This window comes from Coturnix japonica, chromosome Z (genome assembly GCF_054131305.1).
Source record: "Coturnix japonica strain WE chromosome Z, WE-NBRP24, whole genome shotgun sequence".
Taxonomy (NCBI): domain Eukaryota; kingdom Metazoa; phylum Chordata; class Aves; order Galliformes; family Phasianidae; genus Coturnix; species Coturnix japonica.
The window spans coordinates 27,690,909-27,709,181 of record NC_140702.1 but is presented as its reverse complement, the minus strand read 5'-3'; the positions used below and the strand labels follow the sequence as shown (position 1 = coordinate 27,709,181).

At 39.3% G+C, this 18,273-nt stretch overlaps 1 protein-coding gene across 1 annotated transcript in view; it reads left to right on the top strand.

The window, feature by feature from the left end:
• The window catches only part of HINT1 (histidine triad nucleotide binding protein 1), a 69,864-nt gene extending 53,948 nt beyond the window's left edge, over nucleotides 1-15,916 (top strand). Inside the window, exons 6-7 of the transcript XR_014939334.1 lie at nucleotides 743-804; nucleotides 14,076-15,916. The gene's annotated coding sequence lies outside the window, so the exon portion shown is untranslated. The remainder of the gene's footprint in view (nucleotides 1-742; nucleotides 805-14,075) is intronic.
• The last annotated feature ends 2,357 nt before the right edge of the window (nucleotides 15,917-18,273 follow it).

The window sequence follows — 18,273 nt, the reverse complement described above, 5'->3', positions numbered from 1 at the left end:
CTTGTCAATACTAGCATTGTTCTCTTTGCTAAAGTTGTGCTCTGACAGCTGTCATTTCCAGAAAATAATATTTTTGGGAAAATTCAGTCTTCCCTTCATTTTATCATTTTATCACTGTGCTGTACCTTCATACAGTGATTTTTTATCTGGTATTATAACAGCATACATCTAATTTTTCTTATTAATACCATCTAAACTTAGAACTAAAAAACAGCCTTCCACTACTAGCAAGAATATTCTTTGTATTTATTACCTCCTCTTTAATGTAGCATTCAGGTCTGTTTACTATGCAGTCAGTACAATAGCATTTGGTCTGCGATAAATAGTGAATAGTCTGTTAACTGTGCATTTTAATAACTAGATGGTTATATTCTGTCATATCACACTGTAAATATATGGTTAATGTGATGCTGAAAATCACCAGGTATGAGAAGAAACACCTGATCCATGTGCAGTTATGGAACAAGTTTTTTGACTGTTCAGAATGTAAGGGTGGATTATGACCTGGCTGTCAGAGTCAAAATGAGCTATTGTCATTGCTACAGCTATCTAGGGCATAAATCCTTTTCCTTTGTCACTTCATTTTGTTTCATTTGTTCCATATGAATCCATTATCCAAGATTCATAACTGTCTCCTCTCCTCTTCGCGTACCTTGCTATGACTTGATCTTGTACCCTCTGTTTAATTTTTGTCTTATTGAAAATAATTCTCCAAGCTGACCTACTCAGTCATTTGTTTCAGATTTGAGGAAATACTGCTCCATCTAAATAACTTTATGGATAATTTGAAATCCAGATCAAAAGGTAAGAAATATTAACTTTGAGTTGTCCACTGTTGTACTTGTTCATTTGCATTAGTTATATCCTACATTTTGTTTTGTCCTTGGTACTCTTTATACTCAAGCGAAGACTCAACTGAAAAGATTGGAAGAGTTCCAGAATGGTCTGGTTACTTTTTAGACATACTTTAAAACTTGAACAGGCTTGTTCTGAAGTACTTTTGGGCAATCCAGATGTCATGGTTTTGTATGTAAATTGCAGTTACATTGATAGATGAAGAATTCTACAGAGTTACATATATGCAACTCCACCACTTTCAGTGTGCTTGGGCAGTTAAGACTGTGCCTTCTACTGCCAAGTGTTATGACTTTATTTTGTATTTTTGATGTTATGAGAGTTCTGTATTTTCTTTTTTTTTCCCACAGATAAGTAATTAAACAACAGGTAAAGAGTTGATAATACTAATGCACTGTGGCATGAACCACACAGAATTTGAAACAAAATGAGGAGCACCAAAAATCAATCTGTTCATCTGAAGAATGACTAATTCCCAGATCAAATGTCAGGAGCACTAAAATATTTTTAAAGCACCTGCAGATGTTTAGTGTATTTGTCAACACAGAAAATGCTATCAATGTGTAAGGCTACATGGATCATGCCCAAAAGTTACTTTATCAAACAAGTTCTTATCTAAGTGCGTATGGAATCTTTTCCCATGTGGCTTTTGAGTAAACTCTTGGCACTCTTTCACTGATCCAACATGTTGTCCCTCCCACAGGAAAATGTCCCTCGTGAACACCAATATGAATCCTTTCCACTGGTGGCAGCTCCCCCAGCTCTCCTGCTCCACTGCAGACTGTTCCCCAAGGGCTGCAGCTCCTGACCAGGCAGTTTCTGCAGGGGTATCCATGGGTTGTGCATTCTCCAAGCCTCATCCCTGGATGCGCTATGGACTCCTCTGTAGCTGCACGGGGAGATCTGCTCCACATAGTGCCCATGGGCTGCAGAAAGACAGTCTCATCCTCCACAGGCCTCTCCTGGGCTTCAGGGAGCAGCTGCTCTGCTCCTGAAGCTCCTCCTGCACTCTTCCTGCATTGACCTGGGTGCCTGCAAGGGCTACTTCTCCCATTTCTCACTCTCCTCTCTCAGATGCCATCGTGAGCAGTTTCCCTCTCTTACACCTGCTCTTCCAGAGCACACCTAGAGTTGCCCGTTGCTCAGCTCTGGCAGCGGTGGGTCCCTTTGAAGCAGCTGTAGCTCTGCTTGGACATGGGGCACTGCTGGGCTCTGCTCACAGAGGACATGCTTGTGTCCACCACCCAGCATGAACAGTTACAATTCAGTAGCATCAGGAGAGAGCTATCTGACATGCAAGAAAGTCCCCTTAGCTGCTATCAGTAAACCTCCTAATTTACAAAATTAAAACTATTTGTATTATATTTTATTAGCAGTCAGGGTGTGGTGAGAAAAATATCACCTTTCTCAACCTGCTGGTGATACTTTGCCTAACATAGCCAAGAACACCTTTAACCTTCTTAGCAGCAAGGTCACATTACTGACGTAAGTTTAACTTGGTGTCTGCCTAGGTCTTTTTCTTCATATCTGCTCTCCAGATGGGTGGATCCCATTGTACTGATGCCCAAGGTTCCTTCCCAAGTGCAGGACTTTGCACTTCTTCTGAGTTTCATTAAGTTCTTGTCAGTCCACCCCTGCAACCTATTTAGTCACTCTGAATAGCTGCCTAACCTCCTAGTGAGTAAGCCATTCCCTCAGTTTTGTGTCATCCACAAGTGTACTGAGGGTGCACTTTACCACATCATCCAGATTATTAATGAAAATGTCAAGCCAGGCTGGATCCAGTAATGACTCCTAGAGTACTCCACTTGTATATTTGGCACCAGTGGCCAGTACCCTTTAGGCTTGTCCTGTCAGACAGTTTTTCATCCATCTAGGTGAGTAATGTCCAACCTGTGGCCTGTAGGCTATGTGCAGCTCAGCTCAGCGCTCTGTGCTGGCTCTGCTCCACTAAGCAGCTTGTCCTGGCTCCAGGCGTGCACCCATTGCTCAGCAACAACCAAAGAACAGTGTTTGTTTGGGCCTGTGTATGCTGGAACCATGCAACAGGGAGGGTATAGTGCAGTACCAGCTGAAGTTATGGCACATAATTGTATGCATTTTAATACCTTGCATAACCACAGTCCTGTGAACAGCAAAAACAGCTGTGTGTTCTGTTTTGATAAAGAAATTTGCTAACAGGTTTCAAGATTTTCCCCTCAAATTCATCTTTTTTTGGTATTTCTCTGCACCACCAATCACAGCCCTCTGATCTCTGACACTCAACCAGTTCTCAGCCTAACTCACTGTCCACTCATCTGTCCCATCTTTCTTATGAGTACTTTTTTGGGAGACAAAATCCTTGCTGAAATCAAGGCAGATCAAAGTTGTCTCTCCTAAAGTCCAGGGAAGCAAGCCTACTTTATGGTCTGCTTCTTCCACTCAAGATCCTAAACTCCACTATCTCAAGTTCACTACATACAAGGTGTCCCTGACCTTTACTTCCCTAGCAAGCTTATCCTTATTAGCAATAACAAGGCCCAGTAACACCCCACTCCTCATCAGTTCCTCCACCACCTGCATCAGAAAGTTGTCTTCAACACATTACAGGAACAGTCTGTACCACATGTGCCTGGCCATGTTGCTTATCCAACAAATATCTGGATAACTGAAGTCCCCTATAAGAACAAGCACTTGGCATTGCGAGGCTACTTCCAACTGCTTGTAGAAGGCCTCATCAATTTCCTCCTCCCGATCAGGGGGCCAATAATACACACACACACAACTGCAATACCAATAATAACCTGCCCTTTAGTTCTCAGCCACATGCTCTCCCCTGCTACATAACCCTCCCCCAAGTGGAGAGCAAGATGAACTTAATGTGAGAGAGCACCTAGGATATAGGTAGAGAGAGGTGCTCTCTCACATAAAGAACAACTCCACCACCCCACCTAGCCAGCCTGCCTTTCATAAAAAGCATGAAGCCCTCCATGACAGCATTCCAGGCATGTGAACTGACCCATCACATCTCCATGATCACAATGAGACTGTGGCCTGACACACATCTCTAACTCCTCCTGTTTATCTCCCATGCTGCGTGCATTAGTATACAGATGCACTAGGGAAGCATCAGGTGCAGGTGACCCTAAAGGGATGCAAGAAGATTTCAGCTGGGAATTCACAATGGTACCTCCTCTGAGGAGTCCTCACAGGATCCTAAAGGACAATCCAGGGTTTTATCCCAGCAATCTTCTACAGTGACAACATCCCCAAGCCCTTCTCTATCCCATTGACCTCCACACTTTTCCCCCATCAAATCTAGTTGAATTCTCTGATCCACTCACTCCACCCTAGTGAGCATCATTTTATGCAGTTTTTATATTAGAAGAAAGACTTGCATTAAGTATTTGTAGAGAGAGAAGATAAATATTAAGTGGCAGAAGAAAAAGCCATGGACAGACTGCATCATTTTGCTGTATACTGTGTATTGGATTGCATGTGCTGTAGCACTTCCAAGCACGGTTGTAACATACAATTTCTTTTGCTAAGACATACAGACATTAGAAAAGATTCTGGATTGGAAGATAGTGCCATCTTTCTAAATGAGGCCACCCACTGACATGGATTTGTTTTCTTACTCCATGCAGTCTATCTTTTCTTCAATCTAGGAGTGCAAACAAAAGCTCCATCTGCCATCTCCATTTCTTCGCACACCTTTGTTTATTTAGAAGTGCCCTGTTGGTACAAAACTCCTACTTTACTGCATGTAGTTTTGTGGACAGCAGGAGATTTAGATAATAAGAACAGAACACAATAAACCCACCAGTTCTGAAAGATGGAAAATACAGAAGAAATGAAGGAGACAATCCATAGACACAGAGGCTTTAGTTCAACATTCTATCTTCTTGTCAAAATCAAATATTTTTCTTGCTTTTTAAAATAGCACCTTTCACTGGAAGTTGTCTGTAATAACATATAGGAAAGATCAGTGACTGCCTCAAGTCTCTGTATACAGTCCTGGAAGCAAAGACATGGATAAACCCATGCACTGAAATCATACTCCATTGTGTCTGCATGAGCACACTTGTGCAGTTTAGTTTCTCTGGGATCCATATGAAATGCATATTGATTCCTTGGAAATGTCAGGGACCTCTCTTGCTTGTATGAGAAATGCACAATCATATTAAATAGAGAAAGGTGTCTGTGGATCTGAGAGACGACTGTAGAATTTGAATTTCTTTATCTTAATTTGTCAAATAACATTCTAGTCGTGATCTGTTCAGATAATCAGACATGTCAGGAGAAGTGAACCAAGCATTTTATTCTCGTATCTTTCAATAGAATTAATTGAATCTGAAAGGAAAAATTGAATTAAAATTCAGAGCATGAGCAGTTACTAAGTGTGACAAAGAAGAAATATTCAAGTGTGCACACTGTTGCTATAGATCAATCAAAAAACAGTTATGGATCCTAGTGGTCATTCTTCTCAACTGGTGGTGTGTGCAGTGCAGTGGGTATGTTCTCTTACCAGACACAATATTTTCTCGCTGAAGTAGAGTTAAAAGAGAGTCTGTAATACACGTCTGTCGTTTTGTATTAACTGACAATATGTCTTAAAAACTTGCATATTCACAAAGGATATGTCTTTAAGACCCATTTGAAGTTTAAGGCAAGATGGCATTTTGGACTGAGCTTTTACTGACATGGTGCTAAGGGACATAGCTTTGTGCTGGGATTTGGTAGGTTGTAGTCTAACAACCAGGATGCTTTGTAGGAAGTGAAGGAAAAGATCTGTGTGTGCGCATGCACATTTACAGAGCTGCAGGAAACTTAGCTCTTCTGTTATAAAGTCAGGTTTTTTTTGTACAACTTATTTTGAAGTAAATTGTTCATTTTTTAGATTTGTCCCATAAGCTTTGAGTATGTATCATGTGCATTCAGCATAAGGTATAGAGCTGTCATCTGAAGACAACACCAATGCAGGATAATTTGCAGGGTGAGGGTTGCTGTATACTGGAAAAAATAAAGCAGTTCCTATTGTGTCCTGATCTCCTTTCCCATTACAAAACCCAACGCACTGCAACCAAGGCTCCCGGTGAGTCATCTGTCCAGTAATTAATCTTTGCTATGCCAAAAATGTTCAAAACCACAGATTATAATTACTCAGGAGAATACAGCATTGGCTGAAGACTGAAGTTGAAAATGCTCTAGGTCTTGTTTCTCCTGTGTATGCTGCTTAAAAAATATTTCTAAATGGAAAATGGAAATTTGCTATCACTTGGGTAGGGGGGATGTCACGGGGTTATCTCTAGATATAAGTTCATCACAGGGTAGCACAGGCCCCGGAGTCCCACCCTGCTACCTCTTTGCCCAAAGTCCTCTGGGGATGCTGCCCCTCCCCTCTGGGAACCCAAAATGCCCCAAAATGGTGATAACACGGAACTGGAATGTTAACTCTTTAACTGCCACTGTTCTGCGTGATGTTCTGATGTGGAATACTGACAACAGAAATCACAAAACCACAACAGGGGAGAAGGACTGACACTTCCTCTGTGAGCTAAAATGGCTGTTCAACAATGAAGGTGAAGACAGCCATAAGGCAGTAAAGCATGAAGTCCCTCTAGAAAAGATGATGCCACAGAGGTATATATACCAGAAGCAAGAGGGGCTTTCCCCCAGCAGTTTCAGCCTGATGCCTCTGTGTAACACAGCTCCCATGCTCATCAGTGTGCCTGGTATCATTTGGTTCTTGTACTAACTTCTGAAAGGGGCAGCTCCATGCCTACTCCTTTGCCAGCAAACTAATAACAATAATGAAGAGTAATAATCTGTTTCAAAAGCATATGGACAGCCTACTGTCCATACCACCTACCAGTGGGTGTCCAGAGAGCATTAGAACAAATTGCATTTTGCCTTATTACAGTTTTTTTTTTAATCCATGTACTTAATTGCCTAACAGTTGACTGCGTTTTCATTGAGTATAATCGTTACTTCTGTAGCTTCTCTTCGTCAGTAATACCAGTATTTCTGGCACCATATCTGCACATACTCTTGTAGTCAAGGGTAAATGAATCTTTGCTTGTTTGCAAGCTGCTAGAAAAGTTCCTCTGACCTCATGCTGTATGCTGTCATTGTCAGCTTTGTCCATGTGGTGGTGTTGCATTCTCTTAGGAAAGTGCAGTTATCCTTTAGAGTTGTATTGCTTTCCAAAGTTAGGGCATTTTCTTGTCCCACACTTTTTGTCAGAGCGTGTTAATTCCCATGTGATTTGTATATATATATTTTTTTTTTGTGAGCTCCAACATGGACCTTTCTTGCCTCTTTTTTCTTTTTTTTTCTTTTTTTCTTTTTTTCTTTTTCTTTTAAATAATGGATTTTGTTAAAAGATAATCCTAATTTATGACAGAAGAACATTATCAGTCCTCTCACCATGCGTTGCGGGGCACAGTTTTGTGATATGCTAGCCTTAGTAGCCAAGTTGATTCGGAGTTTTGTTATGTGAAACTGTGGATATTCCATAAAAGAAGGGAGTTATTCTTTACCTTAATCACATCTATGGTCCAGACCTAGCACATATTCTTCTGCTTAGAATTTTTTTAATATATTTGACCTAAAACCATGTCCTGGTCAGAAACAGCTTAGAGCCCAAAACTTTGAAGCCAGTCTGCTGCATCTTTTTTCTGAACTTAAGCCTCTGAGCATAATTCTTCTTCCCAGCACAACCACTTCCAACTAGCTTCTATCAGAAACATTTAAAGGTACAGTTCAGTGAAGATGTGGCCAAACCTGGGGAGAAGAAACTTCTCATGTCAGCTTTGTCCTTTAAATCAGTAATTCAGGAAATGATGTCTTCTGTCTGGACTGGGCAATTTCTACTGTTTAGCCAAACTCACTGCTTTGTTAAACTCTAGTTTGCTTTCAGGAGTCCTTATATTCTGAACTTTTGAACTCAGCCCTACTTCTTTGCAAACCAAAGGGGACTTAGATTAGGGATCCAGTTTGCACCTGCAATTCAAAACTATCTCTCCAAGCATGGATTGTTTAGCATAGGCTCTTCTGGATTTTTACAATCATTCTGTCCTGCCTAGATGAATGAAAACTTCAGATTTCTTTTTTTTTTTTCCTTCTTATATGTATATACTGTTGGCCACCTTCTGGAGTGTTTCAGGCACTTGTTTTCCTGTTTCCGTTGTTGCAGATGTGACTTGGAAATTTCATCAGATTCTGGTGTCTTCCTCAGCCTGCTCTCAGTGACGCTGTTCTCCCATCAGTTTATCTAGTTTTGCCTTATACCATGTCCTCTTTAGAGATACGTGACAGTGCTTTGCTATCATTCATTTTTATCTTTTTCTTTTTCCTGTCCAGATGCTCAGTCATCACAGCAACCTGTCCCAGCCAGTTACTCCAAGAAGCACTACAAGATGCTGTTCCCTACAGATAGCAAAAAATAATTTTTCTGACGCTGACAAAACCTTGATAAGAAATTACTATCTTGATTATCACCACTTGTTGTGAAATTTGAGAAATATTTCCTTCTCAGCACTCTCTCCTTGCCAAAGATGGAAGTGAATGACATTTACTCATTGGCTGCTGATACTTGAAGTCATGAAGGGTAATGGGTGGGTGTGTTTTTTCCACAAGCTTTAAAAATGTCACCTGGCTCTATCTTTGATGATGTTAGTTGGCCCAAGGACTCTTTACAGAAATAGGAATAATCTTTTATAAAGATAGTTGGTTCCTCTAAGCTGTTGGAAAAGTTCAATGATTTAAAGTAAACCAGAGAGAAATATAAGCTCTGGCTTTAGGATTTGTTTCTGTGGTAGGGTTTGAACACTGTAGAAATATTGCCTTGGGTGTGGTCAGTACTTTTCAGAACAAAGGATAAGAAAACATTAGACTTTCCTGTAAGTACTACGTGAATCTTTCTGTGAAAGACTTCCTCTGGTAATAGAGCTGAACAGACTAGACTTTTTGGAGACATCTGCTAACCTAAAAAAGCTTAAGCTGTCAGGTCTGGTTCAGCCCTGGACTTGGCTTTCCATTTCTCTACTTAGCAATAGCTTCTCAAGGCAATCAAGAGTGCATAAAAATAAAAGCTGAAAGGCAAATAGAAGAAGAGACTTATTCCTGTTTTCTGCTCTTTTTTTGTTGTTTTTGTTTGCTATTTATTTCATTGTAGGAATTAGCCCTTATTTTTAGAAAGAAATAAGAATAAGGGACTGAGAAAACTCTCATCTCTCCCTGTCTGTTCCCACTGGAATCAGACTGGAATTTGTGTTGTGGCCTGGACTGAGTCCATGGTAATGAAGTAAAGCCTCTGATGGTAAAGCAAGAGAGCTTGCAAAAAGAGGAACATCATAGGGTGAAATAAAAACATGCCATCTCTTATTTGTTCCTTTTTTTCTCCCATTTTTTGGAGGAATGCTTGTAAGACCTTGGTGTGAACGTTGCTGAGTACTGTTATTATTTTCCTCTCTGTGAGGAACAACTTGACAGAAGATGCAGTGCAGTGTGGCTACCAGAGTAAATTCTTGGTGGGAGCAGCTAGCAGAGGCAATAGCTCAAGCCTTGCTGTCCTGCAGCTGCACGCTCCCCCTCCCAGCAGCTCTCTGCTGCACTGAATTATGTGGATGCCTCATTGCCATTTCCCTTCCTCTTGACATTCACTGCTTCTTTCTGCCCACTATCCTTTGCCCTCACTCCAGGTGAACATCACATACCCCCAGATTGAGGAAGTACACCCAACTCAGCTGGGTACCAGGCTCCTACAGGAGTGAAGGTTTAAGGATGATCTGCGCTTCATTTCTTTCTGCCCACTCATGTTCTGCCTGCATTTTGATGGAAATAGAAAGCTCCTGTAGGCTTGCCAAAGTTTTAGGTCTCAATATGAACACACTGGAGACTTCAAGACTTCAAAAGGATTTTCTGTATCTTAAATATACAACCTACTCTTACTGATTTTTCTGCTGTTGTTGTTCTTTGCTGAAATTAAGCTGCAAGACAAAACTAGGTCTTATGGGTGAAATTTCATTAGTGCTGTTTTCTCTCAGCTAGCTTATAGCCCATTCATCTTTCCTACCTCTCTTAAGTCATTTGTATGGCTGTCACATTGCTGCAGCTTCTTTTGGATTGTGTCTTCATTTCAGTTAATAGCTGAAATAGCTTTGTCTCTGTCAGAAAAGTTTGAACTGAAATAAATATTTCTGAGCTCTCTCTCTGGAGCATTGTCTAAGTACATGGGCTTTATTAAAAGTTTCTAATTTGGCTAATGAGACCGTGGGACCTTCCCTATGCAAGTGCCATAATTTAATTCCCTATGGCCATCCTGGGTCTCTTGCCAGTTTTTGCTTGCACTGAGAAGCAATTACAAAGCAGTTGTCTTATTCTTGCATGCTATGCTTTTTTTCTGTCCCCAGAGGCAGTCAGTGCCCATGATTCTGTTGTACAACAGTTAATGAACAGATCATCCTCCCTATCCCCTCCCCAACAGAGCTTCTGTGATTCACACACAAGCAGGACCATTGCTGCAGGGAGACTGGGAAGAATGGGGATCTTCTGTGTGAGTTCTTGAAAGTCTGTTATGCCATACAGCTATGTAGTAACATCACCATTTCCTACATCACCTTGCAGCACAAACATTTGCTGGATAATTTTCTCTCAAACTTGCATAAAGAGGAAGATGCCTTATTTGTTGCAAAGAAGGATTATCCTGGTATCTTGGGTGATATTAACTTTTTTTTTTTTTTTTCTTTTTCCCCAGGTTCTAATCAGTGTTTTTATCACAATAGCTCTCTAATATGTAACTGATTTCTTCAATCATCTCAATCTAATGATAAGCATTGAGATAAAGGACCTCTGCTGAGCTGAGTTGTGGAATAAAAACTGAAATATCATTGACAGCAATAAGGGAGAATAATTGGATGTGGAAGCAGGAGCCTGCCTGTGAAGCTATGCGCTATGCAGGCAGCTGGGCCCAGGGTGGAAGAATATGAGTTTTTCCTCTGGTTCTGTACAGATTAATGTTATAAGAAGCCAAGGGATTTTAAACTTTAACACGGTCTTTAAGATAGAACATGTAGGTTAAATACCCTCAGGCCTCCAGGTTATAATGTAATTGTAATGGCCTCTACACCATTACATTGTGTTGCTGCAGCATCTAATTAACTCATGCTTCTTCCAGGATGGCAGAGACAAAACAGTGAGCTAAAGGCTATCATATTGGTGCTGAGAATAGGCATGTTATGTTTTCTTTCTATTCATTTTTCCAAGAGCAGTTTTATTCTAGTGTTTCATCTCTACTGCTTTCAATGTTTTCAAATGAGACAGGACCAGACTCACTGATGACTGCAGTTGATTGGCAGCTGGTATCAAGTCTTTCCTGCTGGGCTATATGTCTAGACCAAGACCTAAATGGGAAAATTTGTTTTTTGTCTCCTTCCTGTTTGTAAAGAAGTGTGAGATAGGCTGAGAAGCTTGACAAGTGTTACCTGGCTAGGCAAATCTTAGCCAAACAAGAACTGGGAGGAATGACACTCAAACTAAGAAAGCAACAATTGTCTTGTTCAAATGTTCCTTCTCAAGTTACTGTTAAGGCTCTTGAATTTGGGAATGAATACCTAGTACTGACACTAAGGCCATGTATGGAGCCATGTGTATGGAGAGACTTAAATTGAGGTGTTAGCTGTCAGCAGTTGCATTCTGCTATGGTTTTGCCATTTAAAAATTACTCACAGTTAAATTTGTTTTGACTGAGTAAGTTAACAGGCAGTTGTAGTACATCTACTTGCCAGGGAACCATGTTTCCAAAGTATTTCCAAAATATTAAAACTCGCACATAACAATACATCTTTTATTAACTCTAACTGAATATAGTATGAAATTTATTTCAGGTATGTAAATAACTGTGGAGATGAAATAATCAAATAAGGACTGAAGGCAATTACAGTGAATCAAGATTACTATAGGGAATATATTTGGCTGATATGAAAGCAAAACTCAATTCACCACTATTTTTAAAAAGAACACATGAAATAAAACAACTTATCTTCTTCTGCAGCTTTCAGCTGAATGAAGGTTTGAACATTTGTTTGTTTTGGTACTTTTAATACCAATCCCTACTGTGCTGGCATTCTAGGATCTATAGATGGACCCATCATTAATGATTTATATATAAACTTTTTGGTGAGGCTGCACAACTGAGGAAGAAGTGAAACCATAGAACAGGCTAGGAAAAAAGCACCTTCTTAGGAGTGCACATCCTTGGCCACTTCTGCTTTCTGAACACGTTGCATGAACGAGTGATAGACTTTGCTTGCCTACATCCTTCTAAAGTACTGGTTGTCTGTCTGCTCAGAGGCAAGATTTAATGTTACCTTGTTGTGCTGACTAAAAAACTCCCTTTCCCAGAAAGCTAAGTTAAATACTCAACAAAATCCTTCCAGTCTGCTTTTATTTTTAAACAAGACTCAGCTGAACATATGTTAAATTTCAGTAAACTTATGTGAGCCACTTTCCTCAGTCGTTATGGTTTGGATCTTATTTTAGACTTGTACACTTCCTGTGGATGAGTGACCTGTAACCTCCCTGTTCATAGGGTGAAAGAAGTGATCTCTCGGCTTGTAGTAAATTGTGAATCAGAGACATTTTAAGGAAACAAACAAACAAACAAACAAAAAACAAGGAAGCTACTAAGACCCCATGGCTTTGGGGATATTCATGGGCCTGCAGAACAGGAAACATTAGGTCTTCGTTCTCATCTGATGCTCCTGGTGAGGTTTCTGCTGTGTGCAGTAACAAGTTTAACACAAACATTATTGCATACCACAGTTTCTTCTGAACTTATTCATCCTTTTTGGTCAGTCCCTTATGATTTCTGGTTCTTGCCTGATATTTTGAAAATGCTGTGTTTGGCAAAACTAGGAAGGAGATCAAGGAGAGAGAAGAAATAGACTTCAAAAGGGAGGAAGATCACCATAATAAGACATAATTAGCAAAATCTTGACCTGACTGTGTCATGAGAAGAATAATTGCTCTGGAGAGTAGGCAGGTTGTATACTGAGACTGACTCTGCAAAGAGAAAATGGGAAGTGCTTATGTTGTGCACAAGCTGTAAAGAAGGAGGTGTGAATTCAGTAACTTGGGGTCTCTGTGCTATGATTTTGTTGCAGCAGTGCATTTTGTGTGAATCTGCTAGGCTTACAAAGCTACAGCAAGCTGCTAAGGATTTTGTACAGTAAAACTGCTTCTATTTAAATAACATCTGTCCAACATTTAAATAGAACATATAATACACACAACTCTGTTTCTTTCTCTCCACTAATTTACACATCTATTGTGTATACTCTGCCTCCATGGTCCTTGATGATTAATTCATAAGCCCATGGTGTTAACAGCAGGGTATATTTTGCCGGGCATATGCACTCTTTAGATGTTATCACTGTGCAACTCAAACAAAGGTGTATCCTAGAAGCTGTTAACCAGAAAGTCTGTAATTAATGATGGTACGCTGTAAGAACTGTAGAATATGCCAGATAGGCAAATATGGTGCAGAAAGTCCAAAGAATAGATCAAACAAGATTTTGGTGCTCTGTTTGAGCTAGCAAACAAGCATAGTATTAAATAAAACTCTGTAACCAAAGATAGAAATTGAAGACGGTGCAAGTCAGTAGCAGTGGATTAACTGCTACTAAATTTGAGATAGTGTAGATAATTCTGGAATAGGTTGCTCTGGTTCAGAATTAAAGGAACTATCTGCAGATTGTTCTTTGTTCTCCCAGCTTTCTTCTTTATTTAAATTAATTCTTCTGGAAAACTGTTGTTATGGTAACATTTCTTTTTTTTTCCCAAAGCCAGTTTCTATTAATCAGACTTATAAATTATATTAAGATGAATAGAAGGCCATTCAGCAGTAGAAGGGAGCTTATGAACAGGAGGGAAGCTAACCTTATTTACAGTCTGATAAGTGACAGGTCAAGGGGGAGTTGCTTTAAACTAAAGAGAGGAAATTTTTTACTCACAGGGCAGTGGCAAAGGCTGCCCAGAGATGCTGTGGATGCCTCATTCCTGGAGGTGTTAGATGGGGTCCTGGGCAATCTGGTTTGGTGGGTGGCAACTCTGCCCGTGACAGGAGCTTGAAATAGGGGATCTTTAAGATGCCTTCCAACACAAACCATTCTATTTTTCTATGATTGATATGATTCTATGAAATTTGTTACCCAATTTTGTTGTAAATTTCTTTTTAGATCAAAAGAAGAGCATTGTGTCCTGAAGAGCAATTTCAGATGCATAAAGGTTTTATCACTGATGTGGACACAGCTTTGTCACTGCTGCTGGAAGGAGATCAGTATGTGGAACGGGTGCAGGGATCACTCTTAACAGACAAATGGAAAGAACCTTGGAGTTTTTCTTTTCTCCTGGTCTGCATGTAATATTTCTGCTTCTGTTAGAAATATGACAAGAACAAATGAAGACTGATGCTGATGAATGGAGATAACTACACAATTATATGCTTTGTTTTTTTCAAGGCTAACTTCTCCTTCTTACCTTTCATCTCAGCACTTATGATTATTGTGGCTTTTAGAGGTTTACTTCTGGCAGGAGGTCTTCAGATTTGCATGTCTTCATACATTAAAATTCTTCAGTTGTAATCTTGTATGTGCTTATGACATGCATGAATGAGCAAAGGTATTTGACTTGCAATTATTATCCTTAAATAATTATTTAGGGGGAAAGAAGTGGCACATCTTAAGTAAAGCAAGGAATTCACATTCAGTATAATTGAGAGCTTAATCATTATCATTCCAGATCTAATTACTGAAATGACAGTGATGATAATGATGATAATAGTGATGATGATGACGATAACACAGTTATTATATACCAATTCTTCATTTCCTATCTCTTTTGTTGGTGTTATGCTCACTTTTCCTCAGTACCTCTTGTTCCTAAGGTTGGTAGTTTTGTCCTCTTCATGGTGGGGTGCAGTTCCTTCACTGGTGGGAATAGGTTGTTCATGTCTTAATGTTTGGGTTTGTTTTTTTTTTCTTCCTTTAAGGTTCACCTGTGGTCAGTTTCGTATGGTTGTTTACAGGCTTCTTAAACTTTGTTCTATCTTCATTGGTCTGAAAATATGACATCTGACTTTTTTATGTTGCCCTCTACAAAATTCTTTGTTCTCTTTTCACTAGGTTGTGTTTTTTGTTGGTGGTGGTGTTTTGTTTTTTTTTCTTATTCAGTTGTTTATTTGTTTTCTGGGTCCACTCATTTCTTAACCTGGTGAGTTAACATTGATGAATTGTTCATACACATGGAGTACCAGTGCCAGCCCTCTGACTCACAGAATCACAGAATCACAGAATCACAGAATTACCCGGGTTGGAAGGGACCTCAAGGATCATGTAGTTCCAACCCCCCTGCCTAGCAGGGCCACCAAACATACACATTTACTAGATCAGGTTGCCCAGGGCCCTGTCCAACCTGGTCTTGAACACCTCCAAGGACGGGGCATCCACAACCTCACTGGGCAGCCTGTTCCAGGACCTAACCACCCTTCTAGTAAAGAACTTTCCCCTAACATCCAACCTAAATCTTCCCTCCTTCAACTTAAAACCATTTCCCCTAGTCCTGCTATTATCAGCCCTTTAGTCCTGCTATTATCAGCCCTTTAGTCCTTTAGACTCACTTCTCCTTCACCCATGCCTGCAGTCCTCTATAGCATGAATCACATCTCTACTCTTTGTAGCCTCTCCTATTATGCTAGATCTTTGATTCTATACATAATATTATTATGCTAGAGCTGTAGATATCTAATTCTACACAAACTACTGGCTTGTTACTGATTTTTGTGCAACACTGTGGGGTGTATCATATGAAAAAAGTAAAATAACTAGCAAAAGTGCTCTCACCACTAAACCAAGTGAAACAGAGCTACAGGCAGGTCAAGAAAACGTTGGGTGGGAAATCTATCAGTGCTCAGTCCTGAGAATTTTAAATACAACATGCATGGACTGTTATCAGCAATGGGAATATTATATTATGAGGATACATAGTTTCAAAATGCTTTATTGCAATAAAGAAGCTTGTGAAAACTGCTTCTTGTTCACCTCTAGGTATGTCACCATTAGCACCTCAGCCCTGAAGCTAGTTATCTCCTGTTTTCCATGATTCTAGGTAGCAAGTATCCCTATTGCAAAATTTGTCACTAAATTTGTCATCAGTGAAAACAACAATAAAAACATTTTCAGTTTTTTCCGAAAGACTAATTTTTTGGTTTTCTCTCTTTTCATCTGCTCAGAACAATATTAAAATTTATTGCTTTGTTTAGGAAACATTTTTATTATTACAAACTGTGGCCAGTGGTTTTTTTATTTATAGTAACACAGCAAGCAATGGGTCTTACATCTGCTCTTAAAAAAATGACAGACTTTAATGTCCATATAGTTTCCTGCTTATTTTCCCACTGAATCCTGCAGCATCTTTTTTTCTTAGCCAACAATTTTGATACCACCTAGCTTAGGATCCAGTTTTACTTTGCAGGCAGACAATGAAAATTCATCCTTCTTTCTTTCTCAACAAGTGAAAACTATTTGGACTTTTAGATCCATTTCTAGAACAGGAATAAATGTTTGTGAAATGGCAGGAATGATTTATGGAAGTCTATTTTTACAGTTGGACTATTCATGCTTGAATACGTTATTTGTAGGAGTGGGCCTGCTGTGTCTGTTCTGTCAATGCAGAGTCTTGTTTCAAGAATTCTTCTCAGTGTTTGTAAATGCATAAGGATTTTTTTTTTCCCTTCAAAATAAATTAATAGAATGGCAGTCTGCATTTATATCTGTTGGGTTACTTGCTCATTTAATTCCTAAGTGTACCTGCAATGTGCTGTATGGATTTTTTACACTATTCTTTGGGCAATTCTGCACCGTTGCTTGTCAGAAACTCTTTATGATACTGACAGCTGCTTCAACAGGACTCAGCAAGTTACATTACATGTACATATGGCATGACTGGGAGGAACTGATTTACAAAATAATATCTTAATCCCATACCCCAGGTGTGTGCTGTGACAGAGCTTTCAAACTGTTAATCACTGTAAGTTCAAAGACTGTTTGTGCTTCTCAGCTTACTGCATCAGACCCTACTAGATGGTGGAAGGGGAAAATAAAAAGCTGACATGAAATTATCTTCAAGTTGCATCTGTTGCATTAAAGAGATTCTGTCAAAATAGTGGTAAAATGGCATTTATCAGGAGATATGCTGGATTTATCCAGATAAGAATAGCTTTCTTCTGCTTGTGGATGGGATGATTAGCAAGGCATGCAAACAGGCAGTGAGAATTAATTAGTGCCAAGCCTCCAAGTAAACAGAATTCTGCAAGCTTAGATCTCAGATTGGAACAATTAAGAGATATTTCTGGGTTGAGCGTTAAGCTAAGCAGTCTGGGATTTTGAAGCTCAGTATGCAGGCTTTCTCATTTTTTAAAAATTTCTTTTAAAAAATGTTGATACACACAAACAAAACCCTTCTTGTAAGCATCATTTGGGTTCCTGAAGTTCAACTGTATTTAACTTTGCTTTTTGTCCCTCTAGGTACTTCCTAAAGTATGCTGCAGTATGATAGAAACTGAATTCTCACTAAAATAAATAAATAAATAAATAAATAAATAAATAAACAAACAGAGTACTCTTTTATGCAGCTTATGTATGTTAAAAGGAATTCCTTTTATGCTTCTTTCTGTTACACTTGCTTGACGCTGTTGGTTGGAACTAGTTACCCAAAAAACAGTGTTTTAAAAGATCCTTCCCCTTTTGTCTGGCTCTAGATAAATTATCTGATTCTCTAATGTGTAGGAGCAAGACCTGCTAATAAGAAAGTCAGTGCAGCATTTCTTTGCTTGATCAAAATAACCTGCAAAATTTGAGTCTTGGCAAAACTGGACTAAGTTAATTTAAGTAACTTATAATCAGCGGCAGTTTTTGCAGCAAGAAGGGCTCCTTGTTATTCTTAGCATGGTACTTCTAAGAATACTTACACCTAAGTAAATGTTAAGAATCCGTGTTTTAAGTTATAGTAGGGTTACTATCTTTAAAATCTTTGAGTTCTAAAGACTTCCCATTAACTTTCTTGGGAACTGAACCATGTTTCCAGTATGCTGACTTGCACAGAGGAAACAGAGGAGCTTTGGAGTGTTTAATGAAATTCAGTTTAAAAAATGTATATAGGCATTAAATTCTTTCACTAAACTTTTTATTACCTGAATCAGAAAATTAAAACCAACAGCAAACAGGAGTACTAATTTATTTTTACCTGCTTTCTGGGGGATATTGAGAAAAAAAGCTTAGCTTTCACAGTGTTGCTTACAAGTTGTCCTGTACTTGCCCACAGGCCACTGTAAACCATCTAACTGCATCTTAAAACATGACTTGTACTCAGAGCTGAACA